Raw genomic sequence first — 24,128 nt, forward strand, 5'->3', positions numbered from 1 at the left:
CTCATGTGATCATGGAGGCTGACAAGCCCCAAGATCTGAAGGGTGAGTTGGAAAGCTGGAAATCCAGGGGAACTAAAACCCAGGTTTACTTCTAGTCTAAGGCCAGCAGACTTGAGATCCAGGAAGAACCTATATTTTAGTTTAAGTCTGAAGGCTGGACAAAAGCTGGTGTCTCAATTTAAAGGCTGTTGGGCAGAAAAGATTTTCTCTTACTCAGGAGGATCGGCCTTTTTGTTATATTCAGGCCTTCAACTTATTGAGTGAGGCTCACTCACATTACGGAGAGCAATCTGCTTTACTCAGTCTGCTGATTTAAATGTTTATCTCATCCAAAAACGCCCTTACAGAAACACTCAGTCTTGTTGACACATGAAATTAATAATCACAACACTTATGAGTCAAAATCTATAACTTCTCAGATTTCTCCCTTGAGTTCCAGACTCACATATCCATCTGCTTCCTAATCATATCCTCTTGGATGTTAGTTAATAGGCATTAAAAACATAATAGAGAGTAAAGAAAACACTTCACTCCAAACTCTTCCCAAAAAAGGCCCTGCCCCTCTCAATTTCCCCCTTCTCTGTAAATGGTACCATCAGTAGCCCAGCGGCTCAGGCAAGCAGCTTTGGAATCATTCCTAGTGATACCAGCTCAACACAAAGTTGACATAAGGGAAGTCATATTGTAGAAAAGAAACCATATTGTAACTTTAAATGACCTCTGATGAACTAGCCCAGACCTGCTCTGTAGATTTTATGGCCCCACTAGCTGCTACAAGATGATAACTTTGTTCTTTTGAGTTCCTTAGGCATGTGATGACCCCCGGGCAGAGAGCCTATGCTGATAGCCATCATCAATGACAACTGAAAGATGAGGGTATTGGGCATTGCTCTGTTCTGATGTATATCCAGCAAAACAAAGGACTCTCAGGAACTGGCACCAGATGTCTGCCCCACCCAGAGACCAGCCACCTCCCCTACCTGGAGACCAGCCCTGGATATAACTGGCCTGGAGTCTTTGTTCTGTAAGATGGTTCTTTCAGACATGAGTCAGCCAACTTCCCTCTTGCTAGCAAGCTGTAATAAAGTCCTTTCTCTCCTATCACCTTGCCTCCTGAGTATTGGCATGTCTTGCGGCAAGCAGACAAACCCCCTTGGCCAATAACACTAGTGCTTCTCTTTCTCAAAGTCCTTATAAATGTGACTATTATTATTATGGCCATGCCCATCTTTCTCCAGTATTGTTTCCTCCAATACATTCTTTACTGACAACAGAGCAAACTCATTAAAAGAAGCATATCTGATCATGTGAACTCCACCTCCTCATTAACTAAATATTCTTTAATAGCTCCTTATAACCTTCAGAATAAAGTCCATTCTTCTTAGTGTCACATAAAGGGCCTTTCATGAAGCCTGTCTCTTCCATCTCATCTCTCATCATAACGCACTCGAGCTGCTTGTATCAGCCGTGCAGCGATCCTAGGCTCTTTGTTTATCTCTGAATGTGCCAAGCTCTCTACTTCAAGGCTTTTACATACAAATTTCTTTCTTCCTAGCTTGCCCTTCACCAGCCTGCTTCACTCCATTTTTATCTTTCAGAACTCATCCAAATACCACTTACTTCTGGAATCCTTTCTTGACCTCCTAAGTCTGGGCATGATGCACAGCACTCAGTGGTACTTCCATTAGCACTTTTTACTCTCTGACAACCATCTGTTTACTTGCCCATTCCCACTTTGAAATGGAAAATTTTTATGAACAGAGACTGTCTGTCTGAACTTTAGATACAAATTGCCAAGCATATAACCTGATACATATTAGGCATCCAACTATTCTGGAAGGAAAAAAGGAAGGAAGGGAGAAAGGAAGAAAGAGATTGTACAAAGCTCATGGGTTGTTAAGTATCTGGAATTATAATCCTATATTGTAACTGGGAAAGCCGTGATTTCTTAGGCATATAACAGAAAGGATCCAAAGGAATGCATCATGATATAAAGAAGGGAAGAAAGTTCTCTTCCTCCAGGCTGTAAGATTCCCTGCAAAAAAATCACATCAGACCAGCAGATGCAATTCTCCTATCTAATGAAAAGACCAATACCATTTCATGAGTGGTGCTAATGCTTTCCCTGTTCCAATGGGACAAGTCCTAACAGCATGCCAAAATTCCAAGAAGGGAGCACTTAAATGACACAACCCATGGGGAGCCATGGACTTTGTAGGAATTTGTAGACATATTTTAAGACCAGCACATGTGGGTAATATTAAAATGATATTCTTTTTCACTTAACATAAATGCCCAGTATTTCAGCTTCATTAAGTCTGCTTTTAGAATGAAACTATCAAATGATAACATGCATTCTATGGGAACACTTCGACTCCAGAATGAAATATTGGAATAAACTTCTTTATAAGTCTGTCTCTGCCTCTCTCTGCCTTGAGTGGTAAGGGAAGAAAGTACACAGTTGTTTCCTTTCTATCTTCAGACTAAAGAAGAGCATAGGATCCATTCAATCCTCTATGTTCCTCTTTTCTTCTCAGAGTTTACAAGACCTGGATGAGAAGACTAATCATTTGATAGTGAACACACAACAAATAAAAACTAACCTGAGTGAGACTTTCCATTGGCAGGCCTGGTTGGAGGGAGGGGTACGTTCACGGTGGAGATTTTTTACTATCATTTCCTCCTTCTTCCTTCTCATGTCCCCTTTTCTCATCCTATTCCCCTTCTCCCTTTGTTTTTTCCCCTTCTCCCCCTTTCACTGGGAACCAAGATTTCAGCTGACATACCTAACAGAGGGCTAGGAGGTTCGCATTTCAGAGGCTGACCTTTTAGCTGCCCTTAGCCTCCTTAATTTATTTTGGTCATACAAATTAAGCAATTTCCTTGGTGGCTACCCATTTATCTTGCCCCTGAAGATGTTTTTTCTTTTAACCATTTCTAAGCTTTCTGCAGGTCAGGATCCTGGTTGAAACTCTGACCTTTGCCACTCATAACAGCAATTGCACACATTTTGCCTTCCACCTGTATTCTTTGTCTCAGGTCCTTTCATCCCCAACAGTATCAAGGAACTTAGTTCTGTAACAGCATCTCCTCCAGACCCTCTGCAAAACATAACTGGCTGGTGGGTTTTCCAGCAATCGCTAGTACATCCACTCTAACATGTCATATTCTCTAAGCTGCTTTATCGCTCCTCCTCTGCCTCTGCCACAGACATTTCGGCTTTTCCGCTTTAGTTAGTGTAGGCCTTCACTCATTCCAAGCACCCAAGAACTTCGAATCTTCCAAGTTCATCCTGGCAGCTCGTTGGTTGTATCTCCCAGAATCCTTGTCAGAGCATTAAATCCCATATCACAGGAAAGTGCTTCCAGATGGATAAACTCTCTCTAATCTATGTTTTCCGTGATCCAGCATTCTTAAGATCCAGATTCATATATATTCTGCACTGTGGCTTCACGTTAGGTCTCAATCTCCTTCAGCATGAGATCCTTTTCTTCCCCTTAGCATGCCCATAATGTCCCTGGTCCAGTATTTTTTGTGAGTTTACCTTAGTTATTGGTCGGTGGCCAGGAGTGGAGAAGAGAGTAGGTCCTAGGGGTTAGCTATCTTGCAAGGTAGAGGCTTCTGCGTCCTCCTCAGGTGAGAGAGGAGCATTTTAGTCTTAATTTGGGAAGAATGGGTTACTTTTGCAGGCCCAGAGGGTTCAGGGGAAGATAAGGACTTAAAATTTTCAATACATCAAGCCAGATGTCTTCATTCCAAGTCTCAGGGCCCCATTCATACCCACCAGTGGACCTGACCTTGACAGAGCAGGCTTGAATTCTCAACCTACTTCAGATATCTACTTCCCTTTTAATTAAGTCCTGGGCCTGATATTCAGTTTTTTCTACCCGGGTTGTAGAAGATGAAAGACTAGTGTGCTGTCCAAGAGGTCCTCTGGCTTTCACACTTAGCCTTAAATTGGTGATTAATCACCCTTATTAATTACCTTCTTCCAATGCTTGATTGCCTCCAGCAATGGCCATCTACCTTCATGTCTTTATAAATACAACTCACCCCAAACTTCTCAAAGGTAAGCTATTTCACCTGCCATTGCATTTATTTTCACTTGTACCCTATCGCTTTTCAGCACTGATGAAAATTGAGCCATTGCTCTGGTACAACACAGGTGATATGATTCTCACTTCCAGCCAACCAGTAGGCAATCCAGCCAAAGTGTGATTTTAGAACATGCTTCCTCAAACAACTTTGGGGGCCAGATGTCTTATGTTAAGTTTCCCCAGGAAACGTACTCTAAAACAGAGATTTGCATGCATGCAGTTTCTTGGGAGTTCTCTCAGGAACACTACCTGCAAGGGAATGAGAGAAGCAAGACTAAGCAGAGGGACAGGTTCAACTGCAAAGCAGTTGCAACACAGACCTCATCCATCCCCTCAGGGAGCTCTGGAGCCGGAATAGACATACTAAAGTGTTCTGTACCGAGGCAAGGGAGCCCAGTCTCTATGCCTATTTTAACCAGCCATTAGTGTTGGCTTACCTTTCCCTGAGAGGGGCCCGGGTTCCTTAAGTAGGGGAGAATTCCTGAAGGGAGACTCACCTGTGGGCATCTTTAGCCAAGACATCCAGCAGCTGAGCAAATGAGCGCTCCTTAGAAGCAGGAGGAGGAAATGGATGTGGGCAGGAAATCCCTTCACCCACCACACTGTGGTCCCTGTAGTAGGCACAACTAAAGTATCACGGAAATTAAGAAGGGAATAAAGAAGCTTTGTAAGTAAATGATGATGTGGCATAGATTTAGAAAAGCATAAGTTTTCTTGTGAGTAATAGTGAGTAGTTCATTTGGGCTAGAAGAAAAAATGAAATGAAAGGCTGTAAGTGAAAGATGCCAGAAGCATAGGGGTATAAGCGGGAAATAAGTCAATTGGACCAGTTAACAGAAAAAGGAGTTTGGGCTCTATTTAGTAATCAATAGGAAATTCTTTTGAGTTGAAGATGACATAAAACATTTTCCTGATATTGTCAAATTTAGTATAATAATGGCTCAATTTCAGTTTATAACACATTTTTATATATTTTTAAAGATGTTTCCAATACTTTTACCTCCTTCCTTTCCTCTTTCATTGTTCCTTATATACGTGGCACACTTCCTTTTATAGGAGAAAAAAGAACGAGTGCCTGGTTGCCTTGTAAAAAAGGGATTTGCATAGAAACAGCCTACTAGGAACAATTTACTTGGCAGTTTTGAATAAGCAATAACATGTGATGATTTTCATATTGTTCTTCAATTATCTGAGATGTATAAAAACCATTACTTGAGTCATTAAAGTTAGAATGAACATTGGGGAATTCACTCCAGGCAGAAAATGTTTCCGTTGGCAGAATGCTGAAACAGTTGATCTCATAATTATGTAACTCTTCATTTCTATTTAGCTAAACTTTATTTAAACTAATATGATTTTTGCCTGCTCCCTAGGAATAGAAACCTCTAAAGACATTTGGTAGCTACATCATGTAATCTAACAGAGCACTTACTGAATTTCTACGTCTTCTGATTCTGCTTTTAGTCCAGGATGTGCTGCCATAACTTCCTATAACTCCGTCTCTGCTTTACTTCGGAATACCATGAGAATCAGCAATTTCTAAAAACTGCTTTCTAAACGGTAAGAAAAGTGGTGTTTCAACACTAAGCGCAAGAAAAGTAACGATGCCAGCAAATTTACTTTCTCATGCTCTGTTTCTCATAAGTCGAACCAAAGCCTTACTCTCCTTAGAAAATCTTGACAAATTACCTGCTTACTTTACATTTATTAATAATAATGCCATACATCCCAGAACAAAGTTCTCAGGTTTGTCCCTTCCTAGTGGGGAGACCATTTGTTAGTATACTAATATATCAAAAGGGTACTATGAGAAGCTGTCTGTATTGGTATATTAGCAAGAAAATAATTTGTATTATGGCATTTCACTCTGAAGAATAAGGATTCAACTTGCTGATGAAATAGAACTTGCTGATACAACTTCAAAGAATGAAAAGCTACAGGAAGGGTGGTGGGAGTGGGGAGTCTGTCAAGCACACAGGCAAGTCTGATGGCAAGGCAGCCAGAAATAAATAGAAAGAAATGTTCACATGATCCTCTGGACAGAAAGTGTACTCCTGATCAATTACTGGGAAATCGAGGTCCTTTCTGGAGATGTTTCTCATCACATGGGCATAAAGGCAGAGTCACACTTAAACTGTACCATGCTTTCCAGTCCACGAAGCACTTTCATAGGCTTACCTCATTTGACCATTTTGATAATCTCATGGGATAGGAAGAGTAGCGATGATTCCATGTGTATGAATGGCAATTGAACCAAAACAAGTTATCCAAGATGAAATAATCACTAAGTGGCAGCAGAATCAGTATTGAGCCGAAGTCAGCTTTTCCACACTCTGTTAGTTTTCCTCTCTTGTGCTCTCTGATCTTGAGGGTGTAGTTATTTGATTGACCTAAATTGCAAGTTAGTAGAAAAGGCATATCTCAGATTTTTTTCTGCTTATACTTTGAGGAATAACTCTTTAAGGAATGATTTGGTGCTTCTGATTAGATCTCTCATTTCAAGATCAGAGACACAAAAATTGAGTCAAAACCCCCAACGTAAAATGAAAACCTCCATAGAGCACCACATCACTTATGTAGCGTTCTCACCAAATTGTGGCTCTAATCATAATTTGAATATTGAACATTTTCCAAAACAGCTGGCCTGGACTCACCAAAATTGTCAGTGTCATTAAAGGAGGTGATTGTTTTAGATTGATAGAGAAAAGAGATATGGCAACTAAATGCAAGGTATGACTGAACCCTGGATCAGATAGGAAAAAAACATTGTTGGGCTAACTGGAGAAATTTGAATAGAGACTTTACATCTGCTATTATTGGAGTGATGTAAAATTGCTTGAGAGTGAGAATGGTAGGTTGTGGTAGTGATAATGGTAGAGAGTGATAATGCCCTTAGAAGATGTATGCTGAAGGATATAGAGGTGAAGCACCATGTCTGCAAATTGCTTACAAATGGTTCAGCAAAATTTATATAGATCTATCCATATATACGGACACACACATACAAACACACATGTACATGTGTGTGTGTGTGTGTAGGGACGGCGAGAGAAAGTAAATGTGGCAAAAAGGTAACAAATGAGTCTAGTCAAAGGATGATAGATGGGTGTTCTTTATATTATTCTTTCAACTTTTGCCTTGGTTTGAAATCTTTCAATGGAAGCAGTAAGGCAAAAATAAAAACAACACACTATAAGATTTTTTTTCTGAACTGTTAAATTAATTTGATTTGGTTCATAGTAATTTTGTATAAATTGTTAATAATACTTGGTAAGTTGGTCAAGATGCTTCATCAGCATCAACAGTATTGGGTTTCTGTATGACCAGACAAAACTTACTTTATGCCTTGGGGTAGTCTTACTTTATACTGCTATTTCTAGCATGAGTATGAAGCTTTTTCTTTAATAGAAAAAATAAATAAAGAGATGGGAAGAAAGAGGAATGAGAGAAAAGGAGAAAAGAAAAGCATATTTCTGTGTTTTCATTTATTAGTTCTATATCTAGCTAAACTGCAGCCATTCTTCAAGAATCATCTCCAACACCTTTTGCTACAGAAGGCCACAAATAAAGACCCATATCTTCCTTTCTTTGCCTCTTTCTTTCTACCCTTGGGATCCATTGTCATCTCATGATATACTCCATATGATATTGGGCGTGAATGAAGTGGTTAAAAACTATATTTCCAGTTACTGTTGCTGGGGAAACTTTGAATGATATAACCAGACATTTCTGGCTAGATGCTGGTGGTATTAGATTACACCTCCCTTCCAGCAATCCCAGGGCATTTTTTTTTTAATCTCCATTCATAAGTCTGCAAGTTTTTATTTTGTAACAGAGAAATGAAAGAAAAGGAAAGGCCCAGAAAAAAGAAATGGAGAATGGGTAGAAGGCTCTGTTATCTATTCCCTCTTCAGCCCTCTGGTCAGAGCTTGACGAGTATTATTAAGTGCTGAAATGCATAGGTTTTTTAGACTCTTCAATAAATAATATTTGGGTCTTTAGGAACAAGAAATGCACAGATGAGGAGGTAAGTGACACAGAGTGGGAAGAAGGGCCTTCCTTGCACTTCTGAATAGAACCCAGTACCCTGCAGGCATCCTGAAGAAAGAACATCAGGGAACATGGAGAGACAGGACTGTGACCTGAATATTGGCATTTTCATGAAGGTTGAGTCTTTTCTAAGTAACTTTACAGATAAGGACAGGGGCTAAGGGAAATCGGAGCAAAAGAGAAAGAAGAGGGAAGACAGGAGGACATGACTGAAGCTAACAGAAGGACCTGTGGGCACATGTAAGGGGTTCCTTTGTGGTCTCCCCTGCAGAGGTCCTGCTTTCATTTTGAGGTATGATAGATAGCTACACAACAAAGCTTTGTGTTACAGTGATGTCACATGGCAAGAACCATGATCCTGTATAATGGCTGGGTTTTATTTTTAGCTCAGGATCCCAATAGGAATTTGCTCTTCCCACCAAAATAAGCTTCTGATGCCCTCCTATCACCAGAGAACACAGAGAACAGACCCCGCTGAGAAATGTCTCCATCAGAGAGCTGAAACACACACACAGAATTCTAACAAGGTTGGGAAGCCAGAAAGCTGCAGCCGCCACAGACATTACTATTAGCAAATTTAGCGAGCATTCATTATTTGGCAGAACACATTAAAAAGAAGAAAATCCTCCCAAGACATCACTGATAAAGCCTCCTTAAATAAAGACTGTAGTTAGAGCAATTGAAAAGTCAAAAAGAAAGGACCTCCTGGAGTTACAAGGAAGGGCCTCAAAGCAAGAGGCTGACATTCCAGGAGAGACAGAGAAACATGGAACATGCCAGAACATAACCAAAGCCAGAAAATGAACTCTTCCTTGAAAAGCAGTACAACATATGACCTATGGGTTAAGAAAAGAGCCTTTATAATCAGACTGCCTCATTTCAAATCCTAGCTCTGCCATCCTTCACCTGTGTAGCCTCAGAGAAGTTATTTAAGCTTTTAGTGCCTCAGTTTCCCCATTTGAACAATGGGTGTAATAATAGGATCTGCCTCATGGTTTGTTGTGAGAATTAAATGAGTTAATTTTTCTAAACAGTGCCTGGCACATAGTAAGACCCAATAAATGACAGCTCTTATTAGATATTAAATATTGTTGGTGACAAGTAACCAGAGGTTGAATTGCTTCAAACAGTACCTCTTTCTGGGGAATGGGGAGGCCTTAAATAATGTATCTCCCTATCTTCCCTTTCCTCTTTTTGTTTATTACACCTGACAATGTATATAGAACTGTATATGATTTCTGTTACCATCATTGTGAAATAAAGTCAAGATTTATTGTCCTAAGTGAGCCAATCCAGTTGAGTAGCACCATTTGGAGAAATTTACCTTCATGAGGTTTATTCCTGCCTGAATGTTTGCTTGTTAAAATAGCAGCTGGGCACACCTGCATCATAACACTCACCGCACTGATGGCTTCCTCATTAAACGATGAGCTCATTGAGTCCAGAACAATGACCTTAATCAGGAGCTGCATCTGTATTACCTGAACAAACACACTGCCTGGCATTCAATAAAGGCTACTGGTTTTACCTCCTGTCATATGCCCACTCTTGTTATAAGCAACAAATTTGGTATTATTATAAATTTCAATCAGCTGAAACAGACCAGTGACAATGACCATCCTGAGATCCCAAGGATCAATTTTACAACCCTTCCCTTTGTCATAATTTGCCTTCAAAGCAACTAATTTCAGTTGTCTTGTTTCTATGACTTTTATTTCAATATTGGCAAAAGTGACTAATTTTACCTGATAATAAATAGATACAGCAATTTATGAAAACATCATACTACCAAAGGCACCAGCAGAGAAGTGTGCTCTTGGATCTTTTGCTGCTGGCACACAACATCTGCCCAGGACCACCAACATCTCAGTCCAGATGAGCTGAACTCAGAATTTGTTAAATGTCAAGAGCTAACTAATATCATAGAGGTCTAATAGTAGAGTAGAATTAGAATGAAAGTGGAAAAGCATAAAACTTTAACAGCTGACCCCTCTCCCATTTTCTTCCTAGTATCAGACGTGTTTCTTCTGGTAGAATGGTTTTCTAGTTCTGAATGGCCTGCCATTTGCACAATGTTTTTTTTGTTCTTATGATTTCTCTGAAAGTTAAGTGATTTTCTCAAGATCATTCCACAATCCAATGATGAACACAAAATCAAATTCATTATTGTTAAACATTAAATGAGTTGTGAAATGTTACAGTACCAACATTCTAAAGGTTTACATTTCCAATTAATTGTTTTCACACATGTGAGATATCAACTTTAAAAATTTTTATTTTCCATTCGTTTTACATTGATGGTCAGAGTTTAAATTATGATGGATTTCTAAAATGCCTTTCACTATATATCAACAGTAAGGGGCTATTTGTTTTCCTTGCTTCCACAATGTACATTGTACATACATGCCTCAAGATTTCTACTTTAGAAATTAGTTAGTACTCACTTTGTTTCCAGATCTTTGTCATAAGCTAATAAGAAATGACCTGGAAATTCACTCAAATTAAAAAGTATTTACATAGAAAAAATACAATAAAAATGTGAACTGAATTATTGAACTTGATTCTCTATTTTACATTTGATAGGAGCTGGTGTAGACTTGAGAAGTTACCCTATTCCCCACTTAGCTATTTTGGCTGAACAGGAGATTAAATTATATACCTAAATGTCTACAGTATATGGCAGGACATACTAGGGAGAAGGCAAATACTATGACAGAATTTCTGCTGACTCTTCTTTGATGATTCCTGGACCTCCACATAGATCTTTGCAAGCTGGAGATGTGCTTGAGGCAAGGGTCAGAGGCATTTTAGTGCAAGCGAGCTGGTATCTGTCTCTGTTGCTCTTCTCTATTTTCTACCATATTTGACTTTGCTTTCAGTACGTAAATTAAGTAGATCTACTATCCTAATCTTCAGAAATAATAGAAGAGAAATCAGCACTGTGAGATTTCGACTAGTTGCTAAGTGGAATCAGATACGTGCTGATTGAGTTTAATAAAAATTCAAATATCATACTGTTTCAGTTATCTCCAGCTGCATAGCAGACCAACAAAAATTTAGTGGTGTAAAACAACCACCACCCTTTATTATTATCTTTAGTAGTTCTGAATGGGGACTGGGCTCAGATTTTCCATCAGGGTCTCTCAGACAGTTGCTGGCACATGGTGTTGAGACTGAAGTCATTGGATGACTTTCTCACTCACCTGTACGGTGATTGATGCTGGCTGTGCTGTGACATCAGCTGGGGCTATCTGCCAGAACACCTACACATGGCCCCTCCACATGGCCATGGGCTTCCTCACAGCTTGGAGGCTGGATTCCAAGAGCAAGAGTCTCAAGACTGAGAACCAGGTGGATGCTATCTTTTTACACTCTAGCCTTGGAAGTCAAAAACAGTCATTTTTACAAAGGCAAGGAAAATGGACTCCATAAAACCACCACAATACAAACATGGCATTTAAATTTTTCAATAGATAGGATTTTAATTTAATTAAAAACCAAGGGAAAACAGAGAACTACCAAGACATCTAAGAAAATAGGAAATCTGAGGTCTTTAGAAAACTAAAAGGGCTTACACAATGAGGGTGTGCGTGTGTGCATAAACTATCAATGGAACTATGTATAAACTCTGGCTGATGATTGTTATCACTACACAGTCTCATGAAAGAACACATTTTGGACAGATTTTTCCTTCCTTTACTCTGTATTAAGTGAAAAAGGGTGAATTAACCCAAAACAAACAATTTTTCAAGGAACATATTATTTCTACAAATGGAAAAATAAATGATTCTGGGACTTCAAGAAGACAGTGGCAGGAGAAGCATCAAGAAACCCATGTAAATTTTTAACAAAGTTGAGCCAATTTTCTAAGCAATCACAGGGAGAAAAAAAAGGGAAATGACAAATTTTGTTAGGAATGTATATAATCCTGCTAATTTATGGATAAGGTTTGTGAATCTGTTCTTTTCTGAGGCCTTCTCCATCATTCCTTTGGCCATCTTTCTTTGGGCATTTAGACCCTACCAAGCAGTCTATCTGGAATTTTAGCTCTGTGGACAGTTAGGCCTGATGGACATTTTACAGCCCAAATGCCAAAGAAAAATTTCTCTCCCAGGTAACCTTGTTTTTCAAAGTGTTGAGGGTCTTAGAATCCAGTGACCACTGAAATAAGTCACTGGGCTACTGGAGGCCAGGGGGAAGATGCTCTGGGTATGGTCTGGAGAACTTATTCAATGGCATACCTAGAAGCAGGACCCAGAATTTGCTGAAAACTTGCTACACAGGAACTCTGTTAGATTTATCACATAACAGCCCAGCTCCTGCTCCAGGTCTGGGAGACAGAAATTAGGCCAACTAGGAGGAAACTGGTAAATCCTCAAAAACTGTCTTCCTCAAATGATTATAATAGAATACATTGTGTTCAAAAATCGACATGAGCCTAAAAAAAAAAAACGTGTCTATGCAAGAGAAATGGAGTCAAGTGCTAAGAAGAAAACCCTTTCCTCCCAAATTTGCTGATTTTCAGGAAAGGTAGAAAATATCTGCTTTAGATACAAGGTTTTCCCCTGAAATATTACCGATTTTCAGGAAGGGTAGAGAATATTTGCTTTAGATACAAGCAAGATTAAACATAATTGTTGTGTTAAAGAAGAGGATATCAAAGTAATAAATGGGTAATAAAACTAAATTACAGTAACAGAAATAAAATCAGTGTTGAAAGCAGTAAATAACCTGAGACTGTGAAACATCAAATGAAGATGAAAGGGATAAGATGAAAGTGCACATGCAGAAGGTGAATGATTTAATACAGGTGGATAAAGATGAGAATCAACCTACAGTACAGGTGTTCTCCCCAGAAAGGAAGCAACAAAGAGAATCTAACAAAGAAAACTCCCAAATTTGAGAAAAAAACCTCAAGTTGGAAATTGAGAGGGCTCACAATATTTAAGGAAAATAACTGAATAAAGATTAATTCCAGCACATGATCTAACGAAAATTTACTTTTTGAGGATTAAGAATACATCCTGAGGGGGCCGGCCTGCTGGCGTAGTGGTTAAGTTCACACACTCCACTTTGCAGCCTGGAGTCCACAGGTGCCGGGGTTTGTAGGTTCAGATCCCAGGTGCAGACCTACACACCACACATCAAGCCATGCTGTGGTGGTGTCCTATATACAAAAGACGGGAAGATTGGCACAGATGTTAGCTTAGCAACAATCTTCCTCAAGCAAAAAGAGGAAGATTGGCAACAGATGTTAGCTAAGGGCCGGTCTTCCTCACCAAAAAAAAAAAAAAAGAAGAAGAAGAAGAAAGAAAAAAGAGTACATCCTGAAATCATTCTTTTATAATTAAAAAAGGACACTCTATTTTCATTTCAATAATATAATGATACCCAAAAAATGCTCCAACCAGAATTTGAGAGAAAATAACCATGGCACAAGTTTTATATACCCAGCCAAAACGATAATTTCAGATGTGAATAAAAAGATAATTTCAGATATGCTACCCAAGTATTTATTCTATTTAAAATAGCTTATGCATCTTATCAAAGTAAGGAGAACTGAATTAAGGAATCAAAGAAGACTGGGAAGTCGTGAGCAAAAAGCTGGTAGTAAGAATTGAATCCAAATATAGATAAATTGTATTAAAAAATTAATATTAAAATTACACACTAAAACTTAAAGCTCATAAATATTGTCATGCTTATAATAAAATATGTAAAGTTTTAAAAGCTATTAAGAATTAAAAATGTTAAACTGAGGAATAAAAACCACATGATCATCTCAATAGATGCAGAGAAGGCATTTGACAAGATCCAACAGCCATTTATGATAAAAACTCTGAACAAAATGGGCATAGAAGGGAACTACCTCAACATAATAAAGGCCGTATACGACAAACCCATAGCCAACATCATACTCAATGTGCAAAAACTGAACCCCATCCCCCTAAAAACAGGAACGAAACAAGGATGCCCTCTATCACCACTCTTATTTAACATAGTACTGGAGGTCCTGGCCAGAGCAATCGGGCAAGAAAAAGGAATAAAAGGAATCCAAATAGGGAGGGAAGAAGTGAAACTCTCACTGTTTGCAGATGACATGATCTTATATATAGAAAACCCCAAAGAATCCATTGGAAAACTGTTAGAAGTAATCAACAACTACAGCAAAGTTGCAGGGTATAAAATCAATTTGCATAAATCAGTAGCACTTCTATACTCCAATAATGAACTAACAGAAAAAGAACTCAAGAACACAATACCATTCACAATCGCAACAAAAAGAATAAAATGCCTTGGGGTAAAGTTAACTAAGGAAGTGAAGGACCTATATAATGAAAATTACAAGGCCTTTCTGAGAGAATTGGATGACGACATAAGGAGATGGAAAGACATTCCATGTACACGGATTGGAAGAATAAACATAGTTAAAATGTCCATACTACCTAAAGCAATCTACAGATTCAACGCCATCCCAATCAGAATCCCAACGACATTCTTTACAGAATTAGAACAAAGAATCCTAAAATTCATATGGGGCAACAAAAGACCCCGAATTGCTAAAGCAATCCTGAGAAAAAAGAACAAAACTGGAGGCATCACAATACCTGACTTCAAAACATAGTACACAAAGCTACAGTAATCAAAACAGCATGGTACTGGTACAAAAACAGGTGCACAGGTCAATGGAATAGAATTGAAAGCCAAGAAATAAAACCACACATCTATGGACAGCCTATCTTTGACAAAGGAGCTGAGGGCATACAATGGAGAAAAGAAAGTCTCTTCAACAAATGGTGCTGGGAAAACTGGAAAGCTACATGTAAAAGAATGAAAATTGATCATTCTTTTTCACCATTCACCAAAATAAACTCAAAATGGATCAAAGACCTAAAGGTGAGACCTGAAACCATAAGGCTTCTGAAAGAAAACATAGGCAGTACACTCTTTGACATCAGTATTAAAAGGATCTTTTCGGACACCACGCCTTCTCAGAGAAGGGAAACAATAGAAAGAATAAACAAATGGGACTTCATCAGACTAAAGAGATTCTTCAAGGAAAATGAAAACAGGATTGAAACAAAAAAAACAACCCACTAACTGGGAAAAAATATTTGCAAGTCATATATCTGACAAAGGCTTAATATCCATAATATATAAAGAACTCTCACAACTCAACAACAAAAAATCAAACAACCCAATCAAAAAATGGGCTGGAGACATGAACAGACATTTCTCCAAAGAAGATATATGGATGGCCAATAGGCACATGAAAAGATGCTCATCATCGCTGATCATCAGGGAAATGCAAATCAAAACTACACTAAGATATCACCTTACACCCATTAGAATGACAAAAATATCTAAAACTGATAGTAACAAATGTTGGAGAGGTTGTGGAGAAAAAGGAACTCTCATACACTGCTGGTGGGAATGCAAACTGGTGCAGCCACTATGGAAAACAGTATGGAGATTCCTCAAAAAACTAAAAATAGAACTACCATATGATCCAGCCATCCCACTACTGGGTATTTATCCAAAGAGCTTGAAGTCAGCAATCCCAAAAGTCCTATGCACCCCAATGTTCATTGCAGCATTATTTACAATAGCCAAGACATGGAAGCAACCTAAGTGCCCATGAACAGATGAATGGATAAAGAAGATGTGGTACATATATACAATGGAATACTACTCAGCTGTAAAACAGAACAAAATCATTCCATTAGCAATAACATGGATGGACCTTGAGGGAATTATGTTAAGTGAAATAAACCAGCAAGAGAAGGATAATCTGTGTATGACTCCACTCATATGAGGAATTTAAAATTATGGACTAAGAACAGTTTAGTGGATACCAGGGGAAAGGTGGGGTGGGGGGTGGGCACAAAGGGTGAAGTGGTGCACCTACAACATGACTGACAAACATTAATGTACAACTGAAATTTCACAAGATTGTAACCTATCATTAACTCAATAAAAAAAAAGAATTAAAAATGTTAAAATTGATGTGATTGGTATCCCAACATTAAATAGTAATCAGAACTTAAAATAAAAATACTACATTCCTAATATTTCATTAAAGAGAGCAAAAACTAACATTTTAATTATTAGATTATTATAGATTTATGATAATTTAGACCAAATGTTTATCTTCCAAACCACTGAAAGAAATAAAAGTAGATAAAGCATTTTCTAGCAAGATAAGTATTAAGTAATAATTATTAAATAATAGCAATAAAATAAATCATAACATAGGTTGACAAAAATCAGACACTGTCTGGAGAAGTCAGATTGGCCTTAAAAGATTGGCCATTCAATACTTTGTTGCATATAGATGGACACTCATAACAGAATGATACAAGAAGGCTTTGCATTAACAGATGAATAAATATATTCAAGCAAACCTGGATATATTGTTATCAAGGTAGAATTAAGCAAAAAAGCTTCAAGCAGGATAACAGTTCTGTTTCATATTGATGAAGCCAGAATTAACAGCGTAGATGTAGCAGCATTCAACTTTTAAGCAAGGGAAAATAAATAAAAATACAAGCAAAACAGCAGAATTTTAAAATACTACCAGTTCATGATGTCATATTGGTAAATGTGTAGAATATCAGGATATTTGAATACGAGAGTGATAGCAAATCGTTTACCTTGCACAGAATGCCCCATCTCTGGAAATATTCATCCATCATTTACAAATACTGATTACATGATGCCGTAAAATATATTTAAAAACTTATACCCAAATAATTTATTCATGACGTACTCTCATATTACAACCAATAAAGATGGAGGTTAGTGATGAACATAAAAAATAAACAAAGGAGACAGAATTTTTTTAAAGCATTGAACACTCTCTTAAATAATCTCTAGGAGACAACGCAGGAAGATTATTCAGAAAATAATCAACAGGAATATTACATTGCAAACCAGTGTGATTGTTGACTACACTCAGAAACAAATTTATGTCCTCAAACGCTTCTATTATAAAAATGAAAAAAGAAATCACTTTATTCTCCAACTTAGACCAAAAGACAAAGAGTTAGAAAAAGGACAAAGCTCAACTTGAGAAAATATGAAAAACAAAAGAATAAAAGAGAAATAAATTAATTACAGAAGAGTAGAGGTGGAATTTGTAAATTAAGCCAGGAAATGGGAAGAACACTAGCATAGTAAACGAAGTTTTAGAAAATCTAAAATAAAAGAAAGAAAACCAGGAACTAACAAAAATCTGAATATAAAAGAGAAGAAATGAAGAGTATAAAGAAAAATTTTAAATGGTAAGCAAATATTAATATAAAAAGCTGTCATAAAAGTGATGGGAGAATCCCATATGGAAAAAAGAAAAACTTGGTATTCCACAATATCCAGGGCATATATGTTAGTATTATAAAATCCATATAAAGTGAAATAGGAAGATGATTTATAAGTTAACAAGAAAAAATATATACTTATGTAAATGCAAAAATCCATTCACAAGATTTAAGATCCATGCCTCACAATACCACTACAGAAAATGTGGGATAGAAAGGTATTTTCTCAACATCAAAAATCTTTATTTGAAACAAATAATTAGCATGATATATATGATTTAATCTAGAGTTATTTCTAATATAATAAGAAATAGAATAGATATGATCTCTGTATGTTTTTTAGGTAATATTGCTTTGATGATCTGATGAACAAGGCATGATACAAAATGAAAGTGCATAAATTATTGAAAGGAAGAAATAAAATTCTATGTAAACAGCTGCACATGAATGACTACACTCTAGAAAACCCAAAGGAGTTAACTAAAATCTATTCGAATTAAATAAACAATTCAGCAAGTTGACAGAGCAAGCTTTTCCAAATTTTAAAAATCTCTAGCCTATTTCTGCTTTAAATTTTCTGCTTTAACTGTGGCCTGCAGCTCTGGGGAGGCTGTGATAAACCGCTGCTTGGGGATCCGTACAAAAATTAGGAAACTATATTAGTGTCCTAGATCTGCCATAATAAGTTACCGTAAACTTGGGGACTGAACGCAACAGGAATTTATTCTCTCACAGTGCTAGAGGCTAGAAGTCTGAAATCAAGGTGTCTGCAGGGCCGTGCGCCCTTGTCAAGGCTCTGGGGAAGAATCCTTCCTTGCCTCCTCTAGCTTCTGGTAGTTGCCAGCAATTCTTGGTATTCACTGGCTTTTAGCTGCATCACTCCAGTTTCTGCTTCATCTTCACACGGCTCTTTTCCCTCTATTCCAAGGTTCTGGGTGAATGTGAATTTGGAGGGAACAGCATTCAACCCACTACAGAAAGCAAACCTAGGAGCTGGTCAAAAAGGTACAGACCTCCAGCTATAAGCTAAATAAGTCCTGGGGATGGAACGTACAACGTGGTGACCACAGTTAACAAAACTGCACTGTATATTTGAAAGCAACTAAGAGAATAGATCTTAACAGTTCTCATGAAAAAAGATTGTAACTACGTGTGGTGTGGATGTTAACTAAACTTAGTGTGGTAACCATTTCACAACATAAACATGTATCAAATCATTATGTTGTACACCTAAAACTAATACAATGTTATACATAAATTATGTCTCAATTAAAAAAAAATCCCCAGCCTGCTTCAATATCACCTACTTCCACGTATATGAATCAAATCTCTTGTCTTTGTGACTTGCTCTCACTTTCCACCTATCTTCAACTGTCAGTATGGCCACCTGTGCTTGTGTTATTTACAATAGCTTGGATTGTGAGCCTGTATCTGGATAGAAGTCTCCATATTGGTATCAGGGCTAGAAAAGTGCAATTTTAAGAAACAGACAACCCTCTTATTCTTTTATGAGTGTCTTTAATCTCCACTGTGCATCAGAACTACCTGGTGACGTTTTAAGAACACAGTTGCCTGGATTCCCACTCTGTTCTCCCAAACTCTGATTCAATCAGATGGAGGCGGAGCCCAAGCATTTTCAAAAGCCCCCCACCCCCTTTGATTCTAATGTACAACTGAGTTTGAAAGCCCCGACCTTATACCTTTAACTGTGCCTTCAGTACACAACGAACAGAATGATCATTTAAAAAAAGTGGTCAGTGTAGATTCACAACAGTAACGCAGAGTACATAAAATCATTTCATATAATTAGTGTAAAAAAGTTCTATAACATAGTATACATTATAATGTATACATTATATACATAGTATATAATATACACATAAACTCATATATATATATATATATGATATTAGATAGATGGCCCCAAATTGCTGATCATCTATTCCAAATGGAAGTTCAATATAAGTAAGATCCTAAATATTCAGCCAAGGTTATAGGGCAGCAGTTAATAAATCAACTGATCTGTGACACACTATAAGGGTTCCTAGTATTAGGGAAAGGTGGGGTCAGTGATGGCTTCTGTCCTAGGGAAGGTGTTAGCATTAAGATAGACTACAAGAGGGTAGGGAAGAAAAAACATAGTCATTTTAATATGGCCAACTAACCAAATCTTTTATTTTCAGAATGACAAAATTTTTAAGTATTTATTGTTAACCACATAGATAAATAGGAAAGGGTCCTTGCCTTTTAGGCACTCAGTCTAGCACAGGAAGCAGTCATTTAAAACAAAACAAAACCAAAATTAAAGTGAAATGTATTATGTGAGAGTAACCTATCAGAATACATTAAAATTTAAAACACACATACCCTCTGACCTAGAAATCCCATTTCGGGAACTCTAATGAAATACAGTTCTATGTAAGGATATTTGTACAAGAATGTTTCTATGCACATTATTAATGGGGAGGGGTTTAGAATAGAAAAGAGGGAGAAACATAAATGTCCACTAATAAAAGGCAGATTGAGTAAATGCTGAAACATTCATCCACAGAAAGAATGGGGAATATTCATTACATATTTTTCAACAAAAAATCAAGTTGTAACATAAAGCATATTGCATGACCATATTTTTGTTAAAAATAAAAAACTATTTTTGACTTTTTTATATAAGCATAGAGACAAGAATTCAAAGCAAGTTGCAAATTTTGCATATAATGCATCATCTTTTTTCAAGTACACATTTTTTTAACTTTTTATTGAGATTATGATAGTTTACAACCTTGTGAAATTTCGCTTTTACATTATTGTTTGTCAGTCGTGTTGTAGGTGCACCACGTCACCCTTAATGCCCATCCTCCACCCCTCCCCCTTTCCTCTGGTAACCACTAATCTGTTCTCTTTGTCTACGTTTAACGTCCACATATGAGTGGAGTCATATAGAGGTTGTCTTTCTCTATCTGGTTTATTTCACTTAACACAATACCCTCGAGGTCCATCCACGTTGTTGTGAATGGGACTATTTTATACTTTTTTATGGCTGAGTAGTATTCCATTGTATATATATACCACATCTTCTTTATCCATTCATCTGTTCATGGGCACTTAGGTTGCTTCCACGTTTTTGCTATTGTAAACAATGCTGCAGTGAACATTGGGGTGCATGGGACTTTTGGAATTGCTTATTTCAAGTTCTTTGGATAGATACCCAGTAGTGGGATGGCTGGGTCATACAGTAGTTCTATTTTTAATTTTTTGAGAAATCTCCATACTGTTTTCCATAGTGGCTGCACCAGTTTGCATTCCCACCAGCAGTGTATGAGGGTTCCTTTTTCTCCACAACCTCTCCAACATTTGTTACCTTTTTTCGTTATTTTTGCCATTCTAACAGGTGTAAGGTGATTTCTTAGTGTAGTTTTGATTTGCATTTCCCTGATGATCAGTGATGATGAGCATCTTTTTATGTGCCTATTGGCCATCCATATATCTTCTTTGGAGAAATGTCCCCGGCCCACTTTTTGATCAAGTTGTTTGATTTTTTGTTGTTGAGTTCTGCGAGTTCTCGATATAGTATGGAAATTAACTCTTTGTCGGATATATGACTTGCAAATATTTTTTCCCAATTGGTGGGTTGTTTTTTTGTTTCCATCCTGTTTTCCCTTGCCTGGAAGAAGTTCTTTAGTCTGATGAAGTCCCATTTGTTTATTCTTTCTATTGTGTCCCTTGTCTGAGAAGACATGATGTCTGAAAAGATCCTTTTAAGACTGATGTCAAAGAGTGTACTGCCTATATTTTCTTCTAGACACCTTATGGTTTCAGGTCTTACCATTAGGTCTTTGATCCATTTTGAGTTTATTATTGTGAATAGTGAAAAAGAATGGTCAATTTTCATTCTTTTATATGTGGCTGTCCAATTTTCCTGGCACCATTTGTTGAAGAGACTTTCTTTTCTCCATTGTATGCCCTCAGCTCCTTTATCAAAGATTAACTGTCCATAGATGTGTGGTTTTATTTCTGGGCTTTCAATTCTGTTCCATTGATCAGTGCACCTGTTTTTGTACCAGTACCATGCTGTTTTGATTACTGTAGCTGTGTAGTATGTTTTGAAGTCAGGGATTGTGATGCCTCCAGCTTTGTTCCTTTTTCTAAGGATTGCTTTAGCAATTCGGGGTCTTTTGTTGCCCCATATGAATTTTAGGATTCTTTTTTCTAATTCTGTAAAGAATGTCATTGGGATTCTGATTGGGATTGTGTTGAATCTATAGATTGCTTTAGGTAGTATGGACATTTTAACTATGTTTATTCTTCCAATCCATGTGAATGGAATGTCTTTCCATCTCTTTATGTTGTCATCAATTTCTTTCAGGAAAGTCTTGTAGTTTTCCTTGTATAGGTCTTTCACTTCCTTAGTTAAATTTACCCCAAGGTATTTTATTCTTTTTGTCACAGTTGTGAATGGGATTGTGTTCTTGACTTCTTTTTCTGTTATTTCGTTATTAGAGTATAGAAATGCTGCTGATTTATGTAAGTTGATTCTATACCCTGCAACTTTGCTGTAGTTATTGATTATTTCTAATAGTTTTCCAATGGATTCTTTGGGGTTCTCTGTATTTAAGATCATGTCGTCTGCAAACAGTGAGAGTTTCACTTCTTCATTGCCTATTTGGATTCCTTTTATTTCTTTTTGCTGCCTAACTGCTCTGGCCAAAACCTCCAGCACTATGTTGAATAAGAGCGGTGAGAGTGGACACCCTTGTCTTATTCCTGTTCTCAGAGGGATGGCTTTCAGTTTTTGCCCATTGAGTATGATGTTGGCTTTCAAGTACACATTTTCTTATCTTTTTGCTTTTGACTAAAGATGTATTACATTTGTAATTTAAATATTTAATAAAATAAATTTAAATAAGAACATGCACTGTGATAGATAGGTACTCTTACCAATGAATATACCATGAAGGCAATTATATTTTATGCATAATTATGTTTGCTAATTCAAACTGATTGGGACTGTTGTGTAGACACAAACAGAATCATAAAGTATTTTATATCAGTATCAGCTGAGATAGATAGTAGATAATAAGAATATAAAAACACCAATTTTCAAGGGAATTTGTGTATGAGAGGAGATGGAAAACGTTTTCTTTACTTTATTTTGTAAACTGATGATTTTCACCCAAGATTGAAATTACATGGGTCTGATAGTTCTTTCTTCCAAAATATAATGTACTTGTCTGTCTTGTTCGTCATGATTACACCATAAATTTACCATTGTTGTGACCAATAGGCATTGACAGTCAAACACATGAATGATTTATAAAAAGCCATCAGAGACTTACATACGTATTCTAGTAATGTCCTTTATTCCAGAAGCTTCAGCCCCTCCTCCGGCCCAAGAGCCAGCAGTGGGCCAAAGAGATTTCACCCATGAGAGTTAGACCGAGAAAGAAGCAGAGAGAACTTCCAATAATGCTCCATGATAAAGCTATTTGTCCTTTTAGAGATTTTGTCCCCCAGAAGTGCTTAATTATATGCCAATTAGTATTTAACTGGAATTCTTCAAGGCATGGCAATTTTATTACAACATTTCAGTAACAAAGAATTCATTCTTCCCTCCATAAAATAGCTTTACATTTCATAAAATTTTGTACTGATTATTTACAGTGCTAAATTTGTAACAGCAACTCTTTATTAATGTGGGAAATATAATTTTATCAATATAAATTATTTCCCATACATTATCATAATAATCATACAATATTGAATGGAAATGCATGAACAGAACACTCCCCAGTTTTTGGACCTTCACAGGTTGATTTCTGTTTGTTGCTGATGTTGCTGTTGTGTGTTTTGTACTGGAGCAGTTCTTAAAAATCAGAGTCAGAAGTCCTGAAATTAGAACTCGATTATATTAACATGTATTATTAAAAGACAGCGCCCATTTCTTCTTTACAGTAGCAATTCCCCAATTTTTAACAGCCCCCAAATTACGTTACCTGCTGAGAAATTCCAGCCAGTAAGCAGAATAGCATATTTCTAAGGAAATAGGGAACTTACATAAATATGGGCTTGGCTTCCAAAGTGAAGCTGCAGCCAGTTTCATGAATTTCATTTTTGTTGTCCAAGGTCATGAACTTACAGTAAAACCAAGGGCTAATTTTAAAGCAACATTGAGCCCATATACGAATTTGGGTGAAAACTATGCAAAGCTGGGTGGTTTATGCTGAATTAAGCTGTGTTGGCAAGATGAGGCAAAATTGCTGTCTATTTTGGAACCCATTTCAATAGATTTGCACCCACAAAAGCTAAGTCAAATATGAAACTCTGCCCAAATTCACTTTGGGGTGAGGCTGTCAGATTTCACACAGTTTTCATTGCCAATGGCAAGCATTTCTCAGCCAGACTGGACCATAAAGTTCACATTTTTCAGAGTTGAAGCTTACTCTTAAAAGAAATTTAACATTGGAATGAAAGTCAAATGCCTATGTCCAAAACCAGCCCAAATGGTTAAGTTTCGTGTATAGAATACTGATAGACGTATCTCACTGGTTAATTACAATTGAAGACAATAAAACAAAAAAAGTTTAAATTGCTTTTTCCAGTAATACTGAGGACCAGGCCAGGACTTTTCTAGTACCCTATCTTATGAGGCACACAACAATATTACGAA

Source organism: Equus przewalskii, chromosome 22 (genome assembly GCF_037783145.1).
Source record: "Equus przewalskii isolate Varuska chromosome 22, EquPr2, whole genome shotgun sequence".
Lineage (NCBI taxonomy): Eukaryota > Metazoa > Chordata > Mammalia > Perissodactyla > Equidae > Equus > Equus przewalskii.